This window comes from Dipodomys merriami, unplaced genomic scaffold (genome assembly GCF_024711535.1).
Source record: "Dipodomys merriami isolate MVZ:Mamm:240054 unplaced genomic scaffold, mDipMer1.0.p SCAF_4, whole genome shotgun sequence".
Lineage (NCBI taxonomy): Eukaryota > Metazoa > Chordata > Mammalia > Rodentia > Heteromyidae > Dipodomys > Dipodomys merriami.
The window spans coordinates 23,379,571-23,387,401 of NW_027205603.1; positions in this window are offsets into that span (position 1 = coordinate 23,379,571).

Here is a 7,831-nt window from a genome sequence, read left to right on the forward strand (position 1 = left end):
CCGGTTTAGTGGTTTGTGTTTTGCACATGTGGTTGTGCTGCTGCATTGCATATGCAATATTGCTCATGCTGGAGGTGCAGAACACTCCAAGAGAACGTCTTCTGCTCTTGCTATGACCCCATACTGGGATGGGTTCTCCTGTGGGGTCTAACATAGGACATAATTTTACCCTAATGAACTAAATGACTAATTTGGAACAACTTCATCTGTCATTAATGTGGCCCTGGGAATCAGGAAATACCATTGCAAATCAAGAGCTGACAGGAATTTGATGATTCATTATATTTCATGCTGTTTATCATGGAATGACTTTCTGAGTATTGGCAAACACCCACCATTTAGTAATCAAAACTATTCTAGAATGAAGATAGGGTTAAAATTTCCCACCACAAGGGATGAAATAATCAACTTTGAATGTTGACAGTGAGCCTTTGTTTATTATGGATTATAGAAATAAATAAAATAGCACATTGTATATTTGCCTCTAAGTGAACACACTGGTTCAAAGAAAAATTCATTGGAGTCAGCTGTGGGTGCTTTGGGACTCAGTGGCCCTGGCTGGTGACCCGGTGAGTTGAGACACACCCAGTGCAGCATGAGTTCTTCCTAAGCTGCCTCAGCCCTTTGGCTTCTCAGACTCCATAGCCAGAAGTGAGGAGGCTGGGGAGGGGCTGGATAACAGTCTGAAACCTGAGCATATGTCTTACATTCTCCGTGTGTGCAAAGCATCTTGCTGGAATGAGGTTTCCATGGTGGTCTTTAAGTCCAGATTAGAAATGAGGTATTAACATTCACCCAGTAGGTTACTTTGAAAAATTAAACTTTAGTCAGGCACTGTTGGCTCATGCCTACAATCCTAGCTACTCAAAGGCTGAGATATGAGGGTCAGAAGTTTGAAGCAGCCCTTGCAGGAAAGTCATCGGAGACTCTTATTGCCAATTAACCATTCCAAATCCGTAAGAGGAGCTGTGACTCAAGTGGTAGAATACTAGCCTTGAGTCAAAAAGTTAAGTGCCTAGGCACTGAGTTCAAGTCCCAGTATTCCCCCTTGCCCCAAACTCTTAAAGAATTTATATAATAAACATGCCTCAGAAGTGATAGCTCTTATTGTTGTTGTTGCAATAACTATTTTTGCTCTTAGATCATCAGCTTTATTTCTCACCAAAGTTCATCATCTGCATCAGAGTCTGGACTTTAAATCACTCCCAGCTGATGGAGGCAGTGGAGCTCCCATGAGGGGCTGAGATGGTCACTTAGATGTGGGACTTTTAACTCAAGGAGACGGGGAAAACAGCAGCATTCGTAGCTTCTTTTCTCATGAACCATGAAGGGTGTGGCCCAATAGAAGCCAGTTTTACAGTGGTCTAACATGTTCATTCCACAGAGCTTGGTTTACATTGCAATGGCTGCACTGTTCCATTTTGTATGTAGTCACATGAAGACCAGAGGGGTTCAGCAGCTTGCCTAAGGTTACATACATTTTGGAGGTATGTCCAATCTCAGGCTAGTGTTTGGATCTTTACTGCAAACTTTCTATCTGTCTTTTTTCCCCTTGGAACCAAGGGAGCCATTATGCTGCAAAGGAGGGTGTGATATTGAAAATTCACATAATTAATTTGCTAAGTGGCTTTATAGGTTGTTCATGAAGGACAGGCCTTTGCCATCAGCAGGAGGTTGTAAATGTGAAACAGTAAAACTGACAAACATCTGGGAGTTTTTTTTGCTCTCATTAGGCCTTGGCAAAGTGAATTATCATTAACCTCTTAAAGTTAAATAAGATATCGATCTTGATACAGTTAAGGTACGGAATATTTCCACCTCAAAGACACATCCATTTGCCGTCTTACCTCACCTACCTCTTTCCTCTATATGCTTGAAGTATGGAGCCATTATTCTGTACTCCAATTTTGTAATTCAGATTTCAGGAGTATTATAAAAATGAAATACTGTAATGTAGAATAATTTCTCACTCAGTGTTTCACTGGGATTCATCCAGGTCATTGTGTGTGTAAATAACTCATTCCTTTTTACTGCTAAATATTATTCCATGACTGTTCCACAGTTCAATTAACCATTCTACCAGTAAAGAGCATTTGAGTTATTTTCAGGTCTGGGCTACTTTAAGTAAAGTTGAACATTCATATATAGATTTTTGTGTGAACACAAATCTTCATTAATGCCCAGGAATATAACTCCTGGGTTGTATGGTAGTTGTGTGTATTCTTTTTGTCAAATTGTCTTCAAGAATGACTGCATCATTTAACATTTTCACTGGTGATATGTGAGTGATTTGGTTTCTTAGCACCTTTGTATTTCATGTAGCCACTGTTTCTGATAGGTACTTACTTATAGGCACACAATAGCATTCATTGATTATTGGGATAAAATCTATTTCATTTTGTTCCAGCAACCTTGCTGAGCTTAGTTATTTGTCACAGGAGTCATTTTTTCCGGATTCTTTGTGTGTGTGTGTGTTGGGGGGGGATTTATGTGAAGACTACCATGTCATCTGCACCTAGGAACAGTTCTAGTCTTTCTTTTTTTAATCTGTATGTCTCCTCGATCCTTCTCCTTGCCTGACTGCAGTGGCTAGAAAACCTATAGTGTATATGTTGAGTAAGAATTCTGGAGTTGATATTTACCTTTTGGGGAAAATATTCCTTCACTATTAAGTGTACTGTTAGCCTCAGGAACCTTGTAGACGTTCTTTATCAAACAGGTTTCTTTTCTTTTCTTTTTTCTTTTTTTGGAGGTGGGGGAGCTGGCTTTAATTCAGGTCTTGTGTGTTGTGCTTTTCTGATCAAGACTAGAGCTCTACCACTTATGCCCCAGCTCCACTTCTGGATTCTTGCTGACTAATTGGAGATAAGAGTCTCACAGACTTTTCTACCCTGGCTGGCTTGGAATCAAGATCATTAGATCCCAGCTTTCTGAGTAGCTATGATTACAGGTGTGAGCCACCAGTGCCAGCTTGGTAATACTTTTTATAAAAGTTATTTAAAAGCATGCATTAATAATATTGTGATAATTTCAGAATCACACATATAATCATATTCCTTATAATCATATGCCTTTAGATCTCTTTTTCTTTCACTCCTTTTTGTGTCTCATTATCTACACACACACACACACACGCACATATACATACACACACACACTAAACTTTGTTCCTTCCTACTTACAAGTACCTTCTCATGTTCTCTCTCCACTCCCACTGATTTCCCCTCACATACTGTCCTCCTTTATCACTCATGTCCCATTATTAATACCATTTTAGATCTGGATTCCACATAGTGAGAACATAGTAATATTTGCTTTTGTTTTGGTGCTGGTCCTGGGGCATGCCTGGGCACTGTCCTTGAGCTTTATCAGCTCAAGGCTAGCTCTCTACCACTTCTGTCACAGTTCCACTTATAGCTTTTTGGGTGGATAATTGGAGATAAGAGTCTCATAGACTCTTGGCTTTGAACTGTGATCCTTAGATCTCAGCCTCCTGAGTAGTTAAGATTATAGGCATGAGTCACTCATGCCGGGCAATATTTGCTTTTGAGCTTGTCTTGTCTTGTCCAATGATGATCTCCAATTCTATTCACTATCCTGCAAGTGATATTACTAGATAAATAATAATAATAATCCACTGGGTCTTTATACCACATTTTCTTTACCCATTGTGAATGGCTGTGTGATGAACATGAGTATGCAAATATTTTCTTGTATATTGATTTATACATCTTTGAGTATATGTCTTCCAAGGTGATGGGGATGGGAACATAAAGTAGATCTATTTTCAGTTTTTAGAGGATCCTCCATACTGATTTCTATAGTGGTAATGTTAGTTTACATTCCTACCAACAATGTATGAGTCCGATCCTCCCTCTCAGTACCCGCCTCCTCTGGTTCTTGTCAGCATTTGTTGTTTTCTTGGCAATAGCCCTTTTGACTTGGGTAAGGTAGAATCTGAATGTAGTTTTGGTTTGTATTTCCTTTGTGGCTCAGGTTGTTGAACATTTCTTCATCTATTTAGTAGCTATTTATATTTCTTCCTCTGTGAATTATGTTTAGGTTATTGTTCATTTATTAACTGGATCATTTGTTCTTTTACAGTTGTTTTTTTCAATTTATATGTTCTGGATATTTATCTTTTATATGAATGAATAGCTGGCAAATACTTTCTTCCATTTTGTAGGTGGTCTCTTGATTCTGATAATTGTTCCCTTGGATGTGCAGTGGGCTTTTAACTTGATGGAAGCCCATTTTTCAGTTCTTACTCTTGTTACCTGGGCAATCGGAGTCTTATAAGCTCAGAGACACAAACAGCACATATTTTCTCTAAAATACACTGGGACATGACAAATTATATATGACTCTAAGCATTCATACACAGTGAGACCAAAGGAAGATATTCTTAGAAGAGGAACACACAGTGAGACCAAAGGAAGATATTCTTAGAAGAGGAACACAAAGGTACAATGCCTATGCGCATCTTATTGAAATGAATTCTGGGAAATGGAGATTTTTTCTTTGTTACTATTTTTCTTTTCTTTTTGTCTTGTTTATTTATCTGTCTTTGGAAGGGCAAGGGGGCACAGGAATGGAAGAAAAGGGTGAACAAATACAGCAGTGGTATGCAGTAGATACTATGTTGAAAATGAACTATACAACTTGTGGGTTGGGATGGGAGGGAAAAACTGGGGGACGGTGAAGGAAGGGGTGACACTGTTGAAGGTACTTGACTTTTGTAACTGTAGCCCCTCTGTACATCATCTTTGTAATAACAATCAAAAAATAAAAAATTTCTATGATTGTTTCCCCCTGTAGGGGAATTGGGGATTAAACTGAGGGCTTCATGCTTGCCCGGTTACTGCTCTACCTTTTGTCCTTCTCTTCTGCTCCATCTCCTTCTCCTCCCTTCTCTTTCTCCTCCTTCTCTTTCTTCTCCTCCTCCTCCCCCTTTCCTCTAACTCCTCCTCTTCCTTTTTTTGAACTCAGGGCTTTATTTATTTATTGATTGTTCATTTTTGTTATACTTTTTCAGTTCTAAATTTGGTTCTCTTTTCTTATCTTTCTGTGGAGAATATGTCTTTGTTGGCATTGTTAGTTTATTCCACTCATTTTAAGCACATCTGTATCTACTCATACAAGTACTTTTATGTTAGTTACTTTTCAATTGTCAGATAGTCTGAACTTCTACATCTCAGTGTTGGCACAATTCCTTTCTTCTCTCACTTAGTATGACATCCTCCTGGTTTTTGGCATAATGAGTGACTTAAAATTGAAGCTGGACCTTTAACCACTTGTCCTGGGACTTGAGATCTCATTGAAATCAGTACTTTGACCTAGCTTCTTCTGACACTGTTCATTGTGGGAGTTCTGCATTGTTTCTGTTGGGTCAGGTAGAAGTCGAGGTTTTTCACTAAGTCTGATGGCTCTCAGGATGAGTGTGTGTGGATTTCCAGCTTCCCACTGGTATCCCATCCTGATAGTCTTTGGTTATGAGTTGTAGGATTGCTCCCTAGGTAACCTCTGATGACATCATAGTGGGGGAGAGATGGATTTGGCATCCCAGCTGGCAGGGGTAGGGCCTCCTCATTAGTCCAAAGAGAATGAATATTTCATTTATAAGTCCAGTATTTTAACTGTACTTGGTAGGAAGATTCAGGAAAAGGATACCTACTTCATCTTTCCAAGCAGAAGTCTTGTCATTAACTTTTAAATGTTATGCCAGATAATAAACAGCATCTACAAAGTCGAATGTCTGAGACTTTGCTTGCAAGTGTATCATCATGATCCAATTATACCTTCAGAGAGGACTTGGAATTCCTTTCTGGTTGCTTACAGTGCGGTGAGTGTTAACATTTTCTTGAAGTGGGTTTGCCTCATTTTTACAAACATATCAGAGTACTTCAGGACCATTGTGCTCAAAGAACAGCCAGCATGGTTAAGTGTATAGCTGCTTAGCAGCCAACACTTAACTGTGAGCCTGAAGGCTGCTGCAGATAATGGCTATCTGGAGGTACAGAGCTCCATCTTCAAGGGAAGGGTACTGGCTGAATGTTGAAGACAGAGACATTATGGCTCACATCATCAAATCACCATGGATTTAAAAACTGTCCTTAGACAAGGAACGCCAGTGGATTTCCTGTGGCACTTCATCCCAAATAGTTAATTTTAGACTGCTTGGAGGAGGAAGGAATCTTCACTGGCTTATTGGCTCAGTTTTCAAGGAATCACTATAGTGACAAACACTGTTATAAAGTATACAGAGGAAAGTGATTAATAGGTGCCCACTGATGATGAAGTGTTGCCAGATTTCCTGTGAAATGAAGTAGTAGTGTGAAGACCAGGCCATCTATTGGCGTCTCTTATAATTAGTGATTAATGGCCCTGTTAGCCCAACATTTCCATTTGTCTGTTGTGTCTAAGGGGTAGAAATGGAAACTATTTATTTTTGGATCCAAAAGTCACATTTAGGAGTTCAAGATTCATAAAAAGAAGATTAAGGCCTGACTATTCTAACTTTAAAAATTATTTTAGAAGTTACTGGCCTATCTGACCCAGAACAAAATACACCAAATTACCAAACTACATCTGGTGTTCACTCTTTCCTCCATGAATTGTACTTCACCAATCAAAAAATCTTATTTGCAAGTCCAAACCACACCATTTGTTAATGTAGCTTACTCTTTGGTTGCAGGCCCCGCACCATTGTTTGGCCCAGAGTAGGTGATCAACAAATGTTTTGTGAATAAATTGGCAATGGGAAATACATGTGTTCTGTGACCTCAGAGTTAGGATGGTTGGAATGGGTTTCAACGTGATTTGAAATTAGGTGGACTTTAGATGAATAAAGACATTTATTCAAGTTTAGGGATCCAGGCGGCCACAAGCAGGGCTTGCTCATGTATCTAAGGTCAGCTGGATTGGCTGAGATTGGCTGGTTTTAGATATCTAACAAGGGGCTAGCTAAAGTCTAGGGCCATGGAGCAATGGGGACACATGTCTCTTAAATCCTAACACACTTGCTTCATTGTGTTCCCTAGACGACAACATGACTCCAAGAAAAGGTGAGGGAATATGTAGCCTCTCGATGCTCAGCTTGGAACAGGCATGGTGCTTCTGGCCAAAAAGTCACAGGGAAGTGACTTGCTCTACTTTCTGATGTGAGGAGCCTGAAAAACCTACTGCGAAGGGGCTTGTGTTACACGTGGGAGTAGAGAACTTAGTTAATTTTGCAATGTGTCTCATATGCATTAACTGTTAATTCAGCAACACTTATTCCCATGTTCTACAAGAAGACACAGATCTTAGAAGATCTAAGTCACTTTGTTCCAAATCTCATCATTTAGAAATGACAGAACCAGGACTCAAACCAGGCATTCGTCTTGCAGAGCCTGTTCCTTTAGCTATTTTAACACTTCAAACTATGTGTCAAGTTCTAGGCAGCAACAGAGGACCATAACTAGTGTCAATACCTAAATATTTGAAAAAGCTTTGAGGAAAATTGTGGCTGGCTTGTTTAGAGATATACAGGTCATGCACATGTATAGTTGTACCAGTCTTTTCTTTTTGTGTTGGTCCTGGGGCTGGAACTCAGGGCCTGGGTGCTGTCCCTTAGATTCTTTTGTCAAGGCTAGTGCTCTACCACTTGAGCCACAGCAACATGTCCTTGGAGATAAGAGTCTCACAGACTTTCCTGCCTAGGCTAGCTTCGAACTGTGATCCTCAGATCTCAGCCTTCAGAGTAGCTAGGATTAAAGCCATGAGCCACCAGCACCTAGCTAGCTATACAGTTCTTTTTTTTTTTTTTTTTTTGCGTCCGGTCATGGGGCCT